The sequence below is a fragment of the Maniola hyperantus genome, chromosome 6 (genome assembly GCF_902806685.2).
Source record: "Maniola hyperantus chromosome 6, iAphHyp1.2, whole genome shotgun sequence".
Taxonomy (NCBI): domain Eukaryota; kingdom Metazoa; phylum Arthropoda; class Insecta; order Lepidoptera; family Nymphalidae; genus Maniola; species Maniola hyperantus.
The window spans coordinates 8,638,105-8,655,544 of record NC_048541.1 but is presented as its reverse complement, the minus strand read 5'-3'; the positions used below and the strand labels follow the sequence as shown (position 1 = coordinate 8,655,544).

Here is a 17,440-nt window from a genome sequence, read left to right as displayed (position 1 = left end):
GACCTACCAAATGACCTACGTACCTGCCAAATTTTATGATTCTAGGTCAACGGGAAGTATCCTGTAGGTTTCTTGACAGCCCGACATACCGATCAGCGCGTGACAGACCTTCTTTATTTTATAAAAGCTGAAAGTGTCTCTGTGTATTAACCCCAACACTGGGAGGAGCGTTTGATTGAATGTTTGTTTGGATCATGGTGGGTTTGGAAGATAACAGGTAGTAAAGGTGTAAAAATCTAACGTCAAAGTATAAAGTTTAACTTTCATATATTTTTTCGGAATAGTATTAGACACTATCGTGGCAAAGTTTAAAAGTTTAGGGGTGTCTGGCAGGCAGTGGCGTGCATAGGGTTTAAAGCCAGGGTAGGCAGTAGTTAGGTAAGCAAGTCAAAGAATAATGAGCATTGAGCAATTTCAACCGAGTTAACTATTTCTTGGGTAAGCATCGCTTTTATGCCTCTATGAGTTGCACGCCACTGCTGGCAGGGGGTTGCTATGTTAACGCGTTCTATTTTATTTTTAACAACGTAATTATAACTCGTGGTATAAAATATACATATATCAAACAAGACTCAGTTTTATTTAAAAATCTCACTTTATCATACTACATAGTACGCAAAAAAAACCAGTCCCACTTAAACTATGCAAACCATGAATTACTAACTCTATACTACTTACTACAAAATAAAATTTATTTTATCAATTTAATTTTTAGTTCCAACATGTTTTTGTTGGTAAAGGAGCGTTTTCATATTGTACGAAGAAAATCTTGTATGAAAGTGAGTCGAGCGACGGTGAGCGAAGCGTGAGCGATTGTCACACGAGTGATGTGCACGAAGCGCTGCGGAGGCCTGCGGGGAAGGGCCCCCTCACGCCTCCATTATCGATTGCCCCAGTTGAGAGCAGGGCGGAAGCGATGATAGAACGAGATGCAACCACTGCCCACCGATCCGATGGCCAACTCCACTGGTAACTCTATAGTGCACAGCACTACACAAAATAATATTGTTCGATCTTCGAAATAATATTTAATCTTCCTTTTATCTCTCATATAATTCTATATGCTGCTCCTCGAATGCGTTCGCGATGTCGATCTTTCAAAGATTTTCAAAGATTTCTTCAATCAGCTTTTGTAATCATAGAACTAGACTTTAAGATGCTATTTTAAAGTCAATCTAAGTTTAATTAACCACGACTTATTTTAAACGTTTATATTTTTATTACTATGTATTGCAATTTGCAATGGACAAATTAGTTTCAGGCCTCAAAGTAAACAACATCACAAAGTTTAACGTGGAAGTGACATCCTGCTTAAATATCTATCTGAACGGATCCCGTAATAGCTTCCTCAATCTCGCCGTCAAAGTTCTCATAAGACGCTTCTTAACTAAGGCGTTAAGGAAGATAGTAAGAGGCCTTCGGGAGGGTCTTACAACTTGATCGAAACTTGCGTAACTCGATCTCAATGATAACTGACAATACATTATTAGCATAATAATTGCTTGAGTAAGAGTGGCCAGCCATGTTGCTATTTGATATTCATCATCATCATGATCAACCCATCACCGGCTCACTACAGAGGACAGGTCTCCTCTCAGAGTGAGAAGGGTTTTGGCCATTGTCTACCACGCTGGCCAAGTGCGGATTGGCAGACTTCACACACCTTTGAGAACATTATGGAGAACTCTCAGGCATGCAGGTTTCCTCACGATGTTTTCCTTCACCGTTAAAGCAAGTGATATTTTAATTACTTAAAAACGCACATAACTCCGAAAAGTTAGAGCCCGGGATCGAACCCCCGACCTCAGATTGGAAGGCGGACGTCCTAACCACTAAGCTACCACAGCTTTTATTATTTGATATTACTTTGCTTGAATTAACTACACTGCAATTTATAGACAAAGCACCTGACAACACCTTTTGATCGGCATCTAAATGGAAGCATTCCATTAAAAACGAAAAAAATGTCGTATACAATTTTAATAAAAGGTAAAAGCTTTGATACTTCTGGCAATATGACATTTCTATGTCCATCGTAAATCAGAGTTCATAAGCCATGACGTTTCGGACCCCGAAGCCCATCATCAGTTATATCGATTTTACGATAAAACGTCCGACAAGCTGGTGTCTCCTTTGCGCGGTAAATTGCTATAGAATCTAAGCCGACGTTCACATCCAATAATAATAAAGAGTAAAAAGAGTCGTCGCTTTAATGTTCACTTTATGGATACTTCTGAAGGTTCAGGATGCGGCTAGATATATAGCAGCTGGAAAAAGCGCTTTTCCAATCGCTGCTGCTCATTGTCATCGACTTCACCATCGCTTTTCCGATATGAAAGTGATCCATAAAATGATGCTATGACTATCCACATGGACTAGCCATATAGAATTTTAGTATTCAGGATTAAGGACGCATCTACACGACAGATTATACGGCTTCGTTTTAATAAAGCTCTTTCTATATTGTCATTTCACATTGATCGCTTGGCTCAATAAATTGTAATGGCGTTTCTTGTAAACAGAGCCAATGTCGTAAAGTGAAGTCTTCTACTATGGGAAGATAAGCCGGTAAATAAACTTGAGAATTCAATTAAGAAATGAGCGGGGAATGGATTTGTTTGCTTGTTTTGAGTCTTTATTGATGTGGTTGTAGGAGGATTTTTGAAGTTATTTAGGGACTTATAGGTAAACTTAGTATAAAATCTGTTGATCAAAAGTGTTTTACTGATAAAATTTTATTTGCAGCGTGTTGACGAGTTTAAAACGTAGTTGGAATGAAAGATTTTTTAACGAAATACAGCCAGTATTGGAAGATATGATTTTTCTGTATCTCTGTTTACACTGACCTCTACTGGACTGATGCACGCTGGCCTTGCGAATTCAGACATGTTTTTGAAGCAATTTAATTTTCGCTATTTTGGCGCTGATACCAGCAGCCAGTTATGCGAGCGTACCAACTTTGAACTGAAAGTTAGTGATGAAACATATTCTGTCAACATAGAGACTACACGAAGACCCTTTGCTACAAAGCGTCAATTATTTTATTTCACAGTAGACAAAATAAAAAATACAAATAATTTTGTATGGCACACCTCTTCCAGCGTACTTGTATAATATGTCCATTTCAATGTCTGTATACCAACTTAAAAACATATTCATGTCAAAACAATGCATGTCTTTTGTAGAGATAAAAATTGGAGCATACAGCAGTACTTTACTGCCTGCTTCCTGTTGAAAATATTTGGGTCTCCGCAGTATTTTTCTTAAGAGAGAAATATCAACAATTACTACTAAAACAGCAATGGATATTGCTGCAATGTTTTTGTTTTTGGAAAAATAGGTACCTGCCTAAATGAATCTAAAAAAATATATGAGTGGTGAAAAAATATAATAATGCTAGATGATGCACACGACTTCATCCGCTTGGATTTAGGTTTTTAAAATCGCAAGGAAACTCTTTAATATTCCGTAACAAAAAGTGACCTATATCCATCACCGGGATGCAAGATATCTCTGTACCAAATATCAAAATCGGTTAAACGCATGAGCCGTGAAAAACTAACAGACAAACTTTCGCATTTATAGCAATAGTTATGGAGTTACTTTCCTATGTATAATACACAATATACAAAAATTACGTCAATTCGTTGCTCCAATACAGCGTGATTGAAGGACAAACAAACACACTTTCGCGTTTTATATTAGTAGAGACGAGCGATCCCCATTAAATTCAATACGATGAGGTCTCAAGTTTTTGTGACGTCCCTTTCCATCACGTATACATGATTAATTAACCGACACAATAAGCGAAGAAGCAAGTCACTTTGTTATAGGTGATCCCTTGGTTTTCCTACATTAAGGCGTATTTCCAGCGACCATTAAAATTTTACGAGTGAACTGGCGAAATGAATGCCGGAATTAGGTTAAGGAGTAGATAGGTACCAGTATATATGTATAGAATCGGTTCACGTGACGTTTGCCTTTGTAATAGAATTAATATTAAAAAATAACTGCCTTTTTATAACTATTTTTTATTAAAAGGTAGAGACTTTTTCTAGAGCGAGCCCATAATCTTTCCAAAACAGGCTTTCTTTCAAAAAGGCATTCTATACCAGGTGGTAGGTGCGTTTGACGAATCAAAAGTAGGTAGCTACCATAGATAAAAGAGCTACCTACTTGTAAAAGTTTATTTAAATAAAAAACTTTCTTTTTCTATTTTGGACTAGCTTATGCTTGCGCGACTTCGTCCGCGTGGACCACATTATTAAACACCCATTTAACCTACTTGGGGGTGAAATTTCGAAAAACTCTTTCTTAGTGGATACCTTATCTTTACAAAGAACACACCCTCCAAACGTCATGTCTCTATTTATTATATATATATTATTATATTATTATATATTATTATTACATGAACGGCCATAAAGCCAATTACACTAATTAAACTACGAGTACAAACTAACATAAACATACATACAAAAATTGTTAAAATTATAAATTTTAAAAAGCAAAATTATAAATTCTATGACCAGCAGTTTAGGCTGTGCGTTGAAATATAAGTCATTCAGCCACTCAGGACCTTGAATTTTATATATGCAGATTTCACTCCACCGTGTCCCGTAGCAAATCCATACTGATATTATAAATGTGAAAGTGTGTCTGTCTAACTGTCTGTCTGTTTGTCTATCTATCTGTCTGCTAGCTTTTTACTGCCCAACAGTTTAACCGATTTTGATGTTTGGTACAAGCTTAGCTTACATCCCGACGAAGGACATAGGCTACTTTGTATTCCGGAAAATTAAAGTTCCCACGGGATTTTTAAAAACCCCAAATCCACGCGGACGAAGTCACGGGCATCATCTAAATAAAAATAAATAAATAAAAATAGCTTTATTTTCTCCTTACAATATTTTCCTTATTACCAATACAGTGCATAATTAATAAAAATAAAAATAAAAAAATTATTAGTAGGTTAGTAACTATGTTTCTTATTCTTAAATAACTATGTTAGTATAATGGGTTTCATTGTAAGGACCGCCTAGGGCGGTAAAAGCCTCCTCCATTAGAAGCCACTTCTTTCTACCTTTAGCTACTCTCGACCATGTTTTTCCTGCCACTCTGACTATGTCGTCACTCCATCTTTTGAAAGGTCGGCCTCTTCTACGTTTTGAATCTCGTGGGTACCAGTTTGTGACTGTATGTGACCACCTTTCGTCCGCAACTCTTTGTATGTGGCCTGCCCATTTCCATTTGGAGCGAAGAATGTGTTTTACGACGTCTTTTGTTTTCGTCCTCTTTCTTATGGTAACATTTTTTACTCTGTCTTTCAATTTTAAGTTTAAGAGACTGCGTTCCATTCCTTTTTGGCATTTGCTTACCTTGTCTAAGGTTTTCTTAGTTAGGGGCCAGGTCTGTGCGGCATAAGTCAGACAGGGTGTGAGACAGGTATCCATAGCTTTTGTTTTCTAGTCTAGGCATCATCTAGTAATTAATAAACCTAAATGTATTCCTACGCTATATTACGTCACATACATTCATACATAAATGTTTTTTTTATTTTTTATCAACGACATTCAAAATTTGTAACACCTCACGAAGTTTTTTAACAGTCAATTACTTTAAGCCAAAAATGTTCCTACTATTGCATTAGTATTAAGTTATGCTAATAGATTTAACGCGTACCAGCACCTGGCTCAATATTCGAAGCACGCGCGTTTCTTTGTTTCTTTTTCATATAACGAGATATTGTGATGCCAAGCCATTACGACACCGCGTATACGCGAATATCCAACGTAAGATACACGTTTTCTTATTAAGACGAGGCAACCACTGAATAATAATGTCCGACTTATTGATATTATTTTCTTATCCAAAATCCATAGCCATTTTAAGACAGAAAACAAACATAATTTTATAAAACTTGAGATAGGCAAAACTCATACATTCGTATTTTAAGGTGACGCTGGATGCACGTCCGAACTGCTCGGCCCACGTGGGTAACCTGTATGCTATTTCACCTAACATTGTGATAGAAAGAGATAGACTCAGTGATGAGCAGTGTAGCGAGTGCATGCGCTCACACTAGCGTCCGGATATATTGATGATGGCACACAGATAGTTGGACAGATGTCACCGATGAATTTTTGTAAATATATGATTTATGAAGGAACTACTTATTTCAATTATTATTGTATAAGATTTTATGGAAGAGCGGGGTCGCCTGCCACGAGTACTCGTAGCAATACTAAAACAGTTACTGGGATGGTCCCAATTACTACGCACTATGTGAAATTGTTTTACCTACTGAAATAAATATTTTTTAATTTTTTTTTGAATGATAATGATTACCTACTTATCTTTTGATGAATACTATAAAATCTCACTTACATACATACCTATTAGGTAACTACTGCCTCAGCGTGTATAAACAACTCGTATATATTATAGAAATCCATACTTCTATGAAGTGTCTGTCTGTAATTTCGAAATAACTACCGCAAGCTCATAATATTGTTATTTGAACTGTACCATAACAGCTGAATCAAACGTTTTTAAAAACTGTCTGTCTGTCTGTCTGTTTGAACGGGCTAATCTTCGGAACGGCAGAACCTATTTTGACGGGACTTTTACAGACAAGTAGAGGATTAACAAAGGATACTTTTTTAACCGAGTTTTAAAAAAGGAGTTGTGTTTTTCTACCTATGTACACAGAAATCTCCGAGATTTCTGAACCGATTTGGGTATTTTTTTAATTGATAAAGAAACTTTGCAACATTGTCCTATATAAAATGTCATTTTATATAGGACACACAGGATTTCAACTCCTCAATCCTGATGCTGCAGGGGACATGACCACCAAAACTTATGGGATTTTGAAACTGTCGGTTATAAATTGATATTGGAGGTAGGTACCTATATCTACCAAGTAAAGACTTTATCATTGAACTCGAAGACCCACTTCTCGACCCTGATGCTGTACCTAAGGAATTGCATTGCTAAATCGTGGTGATCCCACGGAATTTTAAATGAATCATCGCCCACGCCCGTTCGGTACCCTCATTCCGCACATTGTTTTGATTAGTCAGTCCACCAATCACAACAAAGCATTCTCCCCTGTCCCCCGCCAACATTTTACGATTTTGTTTTCATGTAAAACCTTGTATATGCGTACTCTAGGAGTTGAATTCTCTGTGCTGGCGGATTACCTATTAGGAACACATGATTACACATTCGTTTGTCTGTGAAAATAACTTTTGTTGCCTACACTTATCTATTAGTAGCGACTAAAAACTATATATACTATCTACTTGTACAAAACAAAACAAAAGTCAAAATAAATTCCACTTTGATCTCAAAAATGAAAATTTTATTTTTATAAGTAGGAAGTAGGTACAATTCAATTTCCCTCTAAAAGCCCACTACACACATAAACACAATATGTATCATTTTCTGTTTCAACAGTCACATTAGATGTATCATTCGACGCAGAACTATTGAAGCTCTCCATTTCATTTCTGGAATTAATAAACATACAATCAACATAATTATATTGTGAGTATTATCTATATAGAATGTATGCAAAAAACATAGCATAACAACTTACAAGTATGGTATGGTAGACCTTTCAATATTTAGTACAGAATTGAATGTTGCAGCATCATGTTGGATTTCAGTGGTACGTATATTGGGCACATTCATTTTATTTTCCTTGTTTTCTTCTAAAAGGAATGTCTTGAGTCACTAAAATACAACATAATTCAGCATTGACAAATCTGACAACAAATAGTAAATCTCTATATTATATAAAAATGAATCGCTGAATGTGTTGCTGATCGCAAATCTCGAGAACAGCTGCACCGATTTCGCTAATTATTTTGATAATATTCCTTGAAGTACGGGGATGGTTCTTATGGAGAGAATTTTTTTTAAAAAGTCCTGAAAAAGAATCGACTGTAGGCGGTGCGAAGTTCGTCGGGGCAGCTAGTAACATAATAATTATATTATCCTAATCCTAATCTAAATATATAAAAGAAAAAGGTGACTGACTGACTGACTGACTGACTGACTGACTGACTGACTGACTGACTGACTGACTGACTGACTGACTGACTGATCTATCAACGCACAGCTCAAAATACTGGACGGATCGTGCTGAAATTTGGCATGCAGATAGCTATTATGACGCAGGCATCCACTAAGAAGGGATTTTTGAAAATTCAACTCTGGAGGGGGTGAAATAGGGGTTCGAAATTTTGTGTAGCCCACGCGGACGAAGTCGCGAGCATAAGCTAGTCTATAATATAAAAATGAATCACTAAATGTCATCGCAAATCTCGAGAACAGCTGAACCGATTTCGCTAATTCTTTTTTTAAATTAGGTATTCCTTGAAGTACGAGGATGGTTCTTACCGAGAGAAAAATTTAAAAAATTTGAATCGACTGTTAGGCCGTAGGCGGAACGAAGTTCGCCAGGGCAGCTAGTGGAATTATAAATGTGAAAGTGTAGATGTTTGGATGTTTGTTACTCAATCACGCAAAAAAGGCTGAACGGATTTGAATGAAATTTAGAATTCTTAACTGGATTAACACATAGGCTACTTTTTATCCCGGAAAATCAAAGAGTTCCCGCGGGATTTTGAAAAATGTGAAATCCACGCGGACGAAGTCGCGGGCATTAGCTAGTATCTAAATAATATCAACTTACAAACACAGTGTCAAATTTTCAGAAGCTGGCTCTAAATGGTACGGTGTAATAGCATCATAATCTAATTCAATTCGATTTTTTGCTTTGTCGTTTCCTTGTCAAAGAAAATCCTGTGATCCACTAAAATAGAAGTATAATATATAAGTATTTATTAAAAATAAATAAATGTCATCATCAAATTCACCATCCTGGAGAACCTTGAAAACGACACTCGCGTCTATTTTTTATAAAAAGTGCTGGCCCGCCATCTTAGATTAAAAAATTAATGTCATTATCAAAACCAGCATCCTGGAAAACCTGAAAACGACACCCATTTCTATTTTTTGTGAAAAGTGCATGTCTGCTATTTTGGATTTGAAAATAAATGTCATTATCAAATTCAGCATCCCGGAAAAGTACATATTCAGTCAAATAACAGCTCTGACGTCATGCATTTGTAAACAACAGTATAACCACAGGGTTATACTGTTGTTTACAAATGCATGAAGTCAGAGCACAGATAATCTATCGGCCAAACATGGCCGACAGTGTTTTCACCTGTCTAAGAAAAATATTTTTTTAAATTAAAGTTTTACGGTTTTTAGGGCGCAAAAAAATATAGTGTTAATTTTTTTGATATAATAGGACAAATATTAACCATTTAAGACCAACTTAAAAAAATTGTCAAGTAGCCTATTATTATGATGTTACATTAAAAAGACAATATTATCATCACAAAGTCGATCTATTATTCAGATCACAAAAGAGTTTATTTTCATACTTTCCTGTTTAATATTATTATTGCTGTCGTATGAATGATTTTTAGCAAAGAATTGAGGTATAGGTATCCTAACCAAACTTATTAATGCTTGTTTTTGGGCACCTGTGTTTTTGGGTGTTTTATAGTGTTTCGAGAAGATAACTTTATTGGTCATCTGTTAATACAAAATGATCTTATGTTCAATTTATTGCTTTTTAGCACGCATCTAGTACTCAAAATAATATTATACAGCTCAATATTATATTTACATAAATAATGTAAAATGTGCTGAAAAAGAAGAAAACTCGATTTTAACACAGCGCACAGCTTCGGTAGCTCAATTCGTTTTACACTCCACCGATGAAAAGACACTTCGGCGATGTTACAGACTTTTCTTTGCATTACAGGTGAACACTGAAAGCCTGTTTCCGGCAGGAATGGTACACGGAAATGTACTACGAGCGGTGACAAAAACGCGGAGCTCAACGTAAACCAGTTTGCGGAAGCTGTGCTGGGATGTGACAAGTCTCTCTTCCGATATCGCACCAGAGAAACGTATCCAAATGTTTTCACTGAAAAATGTTCTATTAGAGGAATTTAAAAAAGGATCCATCCCTCCTTAGCGTTCAAAGGAATTTGCAACAAAGAAATTCCTATTTTCGCGAAATGTTACCACGTCTATTATGCTGGTTGGCAGTTATTACTGGTAGTAACTAGGATAAAAGATAAAGGCGGAGATCACGCGATTCATTCCTCTAATTGTATCTAGGGGCGTTTTCGTCTGGTCGATGAAACGAGACAATTTAAAAACATAGTCAACTCTAAAGCGGATATTATATTTCAAAAGAATTCCGCAAATTGTTTTGAGTCATTTTAATTAATTTTTCCCTGAGGCCAAAGACAGTTATTAGTTATTAAGTGATGTTACTTAATATATTATGTTTCATTGCGTAATTAATCGAGTCTTCTAGCTCTTCAAGCTAGATAAGGTGTCACTAATAAAATATAATAAATAATAATCCTTATGACTTGAAAAATTAATGAAGGACTAGTAGAAATACAGCTTGGGTAGTGACGGGATAGTTAGATAACTTTCCTAATATGACAAGAATATGGAATATTTTTATAATATACAATATCAGAAAGTGCTTCAGAGCGGATCCACTTGGTATTAAAAGTGTCCATTAGGGATACTCTGGCTGGATACCTTGTAACATTATATGTTTGCAATTCACCAAGGGCTCGTCCTCGAATATGGGTGAAATGCACGAATCTTTCAAAAGATAATGCCATGTATTACTTATCTTTAGCATACCACCTATTATGTGTTGTGTTTTTTGTTCCATAAGATGCTATTAATACAACTACCGTTTCGAGACTTTGAAAAATAGAGACAAGTATAATATATAAATTTATTTACAATCACAAATAATTAATTATGACCGTAGTTAACTCATTACTCTTTAATTGATATGGGCATAAGTAACGAAGTTGTGTAAAGAACAAGGCCATTTAATTGGAAGCTACTCAACAGTCTATTGTGAGAGAAACTGTCATATCCTGAGAGCTCAAAGGATTGAAGGAGCGCACAGAAAGGATAAATCCATTGGGCTTTATGAATAAAGCCGGTATCTGTATGTCGCGTGCCAACTCTACCATTCACTAACAAATATTTTATCGCTATGAATGAACCTAGGTCGCTATGAATCTAGGTTTCAATATTTCATATGTTAATGAATTTATTGGCCACTATAAACCAATGATCTCTATCTCTACCTACTAAAACCTTCGATTGCCAACCTTTTTTTGAAGCAACTTAATTTTCGCCATTTTGGTGCTGATAGCAGTATTGAGCGCACGATTGAGCGTCGTGAGTATTTCACACTTGTGTGAAATAAGCTTTTGGATTGTAGTTGCGTCGCTCTGTACTTTCAAATACTGTATTGGGGTTGTATATCCCCATTCGTTTTGTTAGTTTTGTCTTTAGCTTGACGTTCGTTAACAGCTTGTTTCTGCTCCCATGTGTGCATATATTTACATTTCAATGCGCCACTGAGTTTAGCTACGTATTGGCTGAAATGCTCGGCTTCTGTGATGAACAACAATAGAAAGATCGCACTTTGAACGTTAGGTATGCATGGCTTCATTCCAGTTTTTAGAAACTACGTGACTCATATTTAAACTTAAACGACTATTCATAAAGAAATGGTTGGGTTTGAACAGTAAAGTGCGGTTGATTTAGTTTATCGCTACATCATTTATTATTATTATTACTAAGAATTTACTGCTGATAGTATTCTTTTAATTTATCTAGCTATCTCTACACCATAATATGTACTTAATATCTTTAATGCGAAGGTGTGTTTATTTGTTGGTTTGTCCCTCAATCACGACACAACGGAGCAACGAATCGGCGTGATTTCTTGCATGGATAATGTTAAGGACCTGGAGAGTGATAAAGGCTACTTTTTATTCCGGAAAATCAAAGAAATAAGAAAAAAAACATCCCATTACGGTTAATGGTCCGTCCGTGTTTGTCATACCATATCACCATATAGCATATAGCCATATCTACAGCCCGCTGACAGACAGACGGACTGACAGCGGAGGCTTAGTAATAGGGTTCCGTTGGCACCCTTCGGGTACGGGATCCTATAAAGTCACAACTTTGTTATTGAAATGATATTCATTGGGAGGTGTGAACAATTTACCTAGTTGTAGCGATTTTGTGACAAATTGTTGCCATCACATAGCATAGATTATGTAAAATGAGGCCCATTTGTATGTTAACTAATGGTGGATGTCGCAATATCGCCCGTTGCGCTCCGACAAAGACATGGCGCCACCTATGATCCTCTTTATATTTTATCTTATGTTGTAACATAATATTGCGACTCTGATATAGGACGTGATCGTATTTAATGAGACGACCTATACAAGGCCTAAGAGCCGTAAGAAGCGCACGTACCTAATGCATTTTTTAAATACTGAAAATGCGTATGAGGTCAGCAAAGTTGACGTGACCTCTTATCACGTATTTTTGCCGGAGTTAGCTAAAATGAGTTAGCTCGAGGGTTGACCTTGAATTGACGTCCTGTCAACTACGTAGCACTAGGATGTCGAGCCGTAGATGTAGGTAGGTACATCCCAACCCATAAGCTATTCTAGGACTTTTTGGCTCCAACGCCCAACGGCCATCACCCTTATAATTATCGCCATCAGTCGATAAGCGTGGTCTGACCACTGCCACTTCAGCTAGCTAGGGGTTTTGGCTAGCAATTATGCTATGCTAGTGACCATGGTTCTCCTGCGGATCTCCTCATTTGTCCTTCAGGAAAACTCCTAACATAGCCCTCTCCATAGCTCCTCACACTGTCCAAATTTTAGCACCATACGTGAGGACAGGTAGGACACATTAAGGCATCACCAGCTCACTACTAAGCACCGATTTCCTCTTAAAATGAGAAAGGTTTGACCATAGTCTACCACGCTGACCTAGTACGGATTGGCAGACTTCACACACCTTTGAGAACATTATGGAGAACTCTCAGCATGCCGGTTTCGACATAATTTAGGAACACAAAATCTACTAGCATATAAAACTATGAATAAAAACAGCGAGAGCATACACAGCGTTGAACTTACATGTCCATTGAATAGTAAGCCAGCAGGAAACCGGAGGTAACGTTATGGCAGGCGATAGAGCTTATCAAGGTACTGAAGCGCACCTTTAATGTTTTGCGACCCGGGAAGTACTACTGCGATCGTTACAGAAATAGAACTTATAGCCGGCGTTATTATTCGCTTATATAGCACTAGCATAATTATGTTCGCGACTTTGTCCGCGTGGACTACACAAATTTCAAACCTCTATTTCACCCCCTTAGGGGTGGAATTTTCAAAAATCCTTTCTTAGCGGATGCCTACGTCGTAATAGCTATCTGCATGCCAAATTTCAGCCCGATCTGTCTAGTAGTTTGAGCTGTGCGTTGATAGATCAGTCTGTCAGTCAGTCAAACAGGGGTTTGGAATTTGTGTGGTCCACGCGGACGAAGTCGCGAGCATAAGCTAGTTTTTAATAAATTGTGATTTTTCTTATCCAATTTTACCTCTCTTTTTGGTAGGTATATAATGTTTTAGGCTACAAACAAATAAGTCGCCATCGAGGCGCGTAAAGGAGAACAAACCAGGCGTAAACCGCTGGTGCCTTCTTCGCAGACAAGAGGGTACACACACCAGCGCGTCGCGGTTTCATTTTGTGTGCTATATTGTAGGTATGGTTTCATCTACAAAGTATAGTTCAAGAGGAGTTTATTTGTACTGCGCTCTAAACAAACGTAGTTTGGCATTCAATTTAGTATGTTAATAAGAGATTGTAGATAAGTTTTTGGAACTAATATCAGTCTGTGGTTCACCAGATTTCCCTTAAAATATTTATTTCCAAAGTTACTCAGATTTACCTACTTACATAAAAATCTTTACATCCATAGCATATAACTTTACAACTTCTTATTTTTACGGAAATCTGGCAAACTATAGACATATTATAATAATTAATGTTTAGAACATATACGTACAAATATCGATTTTAAGAGGCCAAACTACGTCTACATAGAGAACGCTGAAGTGCGCTAGGGCAACTTCTCTTAATAAGTAGTTAGGAAGGTATGTATACCCTATTCCTTATTATCGATATCGCTCTACACAGTAGAACGTTACGCAAGCCTTACTAATGCTATATGTATCACAAGCATAAACTAGGATGAAATCTCAATAGCTTACAGGATTACACCTAATTAATATTCATTCATAGGATTTAGATCACGTCTTTAAGATCCCAAAAATTTTCATTACATTCGTATGTATTAAACAAATCTATCATCTATATAGAAGAGACATAATTTTGTAATAATTATTATAAGAAACAAAACTTTCATTTTTTCTCTTTATTTAAAAGTGACTAACTTATCGACTATGTAGCTTACAATAAAAAAAATCTCATCCTCTAATGAAATTTTATTTGTTAGATAAGAAGTCAAAGGTTGAGTCGAAGAAATTCGCACAGCATCAGGATTGCCACTGCGTGTTATCTTTGAGATAGGACAAGGGTCTTGAGGAAAAAAGGTACCTACTTTACTAGTATAAGTAAACTAATACGGATTTCATATTGTGGAAAATATTAGATTTTTTTGTTAGTAGGATTTTCATTTCACTTCCAATTTATTCTAGTGGGTTTTGTCTCTCTCTATCTTTAGATGTCCCCTCATGAGTAAGGATTAGCCTGACGAGTTAAAATTTTGCGGTAAATGATGTACTTCCATCAAGTCCTATTTTTAGCAATGGTACAGCATTGTGAAAGTTGAGCGCACTAGTTTCTTGTAGTTGGTCTGACCAAGAAGATCTTCCTCGTGCTCTCTTTCCTTCCACGTTCCCAACCATGATCAGCTTTTCAAAACTTTTATTTCTTCGGCGGGCAAATGACCAAAACAACTAAGGATGCTCTGAAGACATATGATAGAAAGACGTATCTTAATCTGTAGTTGAACAAGAATCGTTACAAATAAAGTACGATTCATACAACACTTTAAAGTCAGACGAAAGGCGCAAGTTTAAGCATATTTTAGCATAATCTTTAATAACATACGCGAACTACAACAACGTCAATGAAACATCCCGTTGTTACTAAATGGTGCATTCGGCAAGCGACATGTTCATACGGACAGATACCGACTCCATTCATAAAACCCACTGGATTTATCCTTTCAGCGCGCTTTATGCTCTCAGATGTGACAATTTTACTCGCAGACTGTTGAGCAGCTCTTAATTGAAAGTCTAGGTAGGGATATTAATCATAATTATGCCAATGTAATTAAAAGCAATGTAAAAAAGAAAGCCAATACGGTCGTTTTATTCTAGCACTATATTGGTATTAGGTAAATCAGTTTAAGTATATAAATATCACTTGCTTTAACAGTGAAGGAAAACACTATGAGGATACCTGCATGCCTGAGATTAGGTACTCCATAATGCTCTCGAAAGGTGTGTGAAGTCTCCCAATCCGCATTTGGTCAGCATGGTGACTATGGCTAAACCCTTCTCATTCTGATTGGAGTGAGCCGGCGATGGATTGATGATGATCATGAACCTGTCCCTGATGATGACGATGGCTTCGCTCGGGTGAAATTTCTGAAAATCCTCGTTCACTCTAGTTGGGATCCACGATATATAGAGACAGTTCCACACGCAAATATCAAGTTTTTTAAAACAATATTAGTTTGTATAGTCCACACGGACAAAGTCGTGGGCATAAGCTAGTTCTCTAATAAATAAACTGAAAAAACGCAAACCCGCAATATAAACGAAAATTTTTAGAAACACAATATAGGGAGGTTTTTATTGAATATTCATTGAGAGGAGCGATCAATTTGCTTATCCAGACGGTTTGTAACAAATTGCCGCCATCGCACAGGATGGATTATGTAACACGACGCCCATTTGTATGTAAACTAATGGTGGGTGTCGCAATACTGGCCGACAAAGACATGATGCCAACAACAACTCGTTATTTTTCAGGGTTCCGTTCCCGAATGGTGCCAACAGAACCAAATTACAAAGCCTCGGCTGTCCGCCTGTCTTTCCATCGGTCTGTCAGTGGACTGTACCATACCAACCCGTAATAGGTAGAGAGTTGAAATTCACAGTGTATATTTCTATTAAGCAATCAAATATTGTCTTTTTACGGTGAAGGAAAACATTGTGAGAAAATCTGCTGCCTGAGAGTTCTCCATACTATTCTTAAATGCGCGTGAACTTTGCTATTCTGCTCTTAGCCAGTGTGGCAGTTTATACTTAGCTATTCTCATTCTGAAAGGATACCCGTGCTCAGTTGTGAGTGGACTGGTGACGGGTTGATTATGATGATGATAATGATGATAAGGTTATACTTTATAGCTCTATTCGTTTTCCGTATTTTCTACGTGCTACCCTTTGTAATAATACCTACCTCCATATGATAAATATACCCGTATATAATGCTTAAAAGTTTAACAAACTAAGACGGTAAATGAATACATAGGTGAGAAAAACGAATTTTCCGTAGCAAACTGCTACAGTTGGCTACGTTGTCGTCGTCAGCCGATAGACGTCTACTGTTGGAAATAATTAGCTCTGACTCTTTAAATTAATAATTGAAACTGACAGTTTTTTGGATCTGTTTAAATACCTTTAACAATTTAGTACGCGATAGGTTGAAATCGCAAGCGGGGTACGAGGCAGGGGGACGCCCCGCACACCCGCTCGTCACCCGCGCTCGCCCGCACCGGGTTATAGCGCGGGGTCTGTGCGGGTGTGCAGAGTGTTCCCTCCCCGATTGCTATCTAGACCTGTCGCGTACTATTTTTGAGAAATAATTCTCAACCTCATGTAAATCATTCAAATTTTCCTTATTCTAAAAAAAAATGCAACTGCCACCGTTTTATCTACGGGTAAAAATATAGGAACCGTCCTATTGTTCATCATCACAGAAACCGAGCATTTCAGCCAATGCGTGGCTAAATTCAGCAGCGCATTGAAATGTAAATATGCACGTGTGAACAGAAACAATCGGCTAACGAACGCGAAGCAAGCGGCAAGCGATTTGGGTAGGTATAGACCAACAATGCACTAAAACCGCAATATGGCATGTCAGGTTAGCTTGATTCATCTTAAAATTGTTTAAAATAGCTTCTAAGAAAACAGACAATCTGCAAATTTGAAAAACTCGTAATTTCAACACTTTCCTATAATTTAGTATAAACAATGGGTCTGTCAATCGGAACTTAGGCCTGCCTATATCCGCACTTGGCCAGTGTGGTAGACTATGGCCAAAACTCTTCTCATTCTGAGAGTCTGTAATGAGCCGGTATAATTATAATCATCATGACCAACCCACTGGTTGGTCATGATGATTATAATTATTTTCGCTTAGTTTCTTTAAATAAGATAAAAATAAGTTAAAA

At 37.0% G+C, this 17,440-nt stretch overlaps 1 protein-coding gene and 1 long non-coding RNA gene across 7 annotated transcripts in view; both read right to left on the bottom strand.

Annotated features, from left to right (window-relative positions):
• Positions 1-17,440, bottom strand: part of Ten-a (tenascin accessory) — a 411,424-nt gene that overhangs the window by 190,717 nt on the left and 203,267 nt on the right. The gene's annotated exons all lie outside the window — the stretch shown is intronic.
• On the bottom strand, positions 6,751-9,082 carry LOC138402520 (uncharacterized). Its single transcript, XR_011236897.1, has 3 exons — positions 8,705-9,082; positions 7,604-7,740; positions 6,751-7,514 (listed from the first exon to the last, which is right to left on the bottom strand). It is a non-coding gene; the product is annotated as an uncharacterized lncRNA (long non-coding RNA).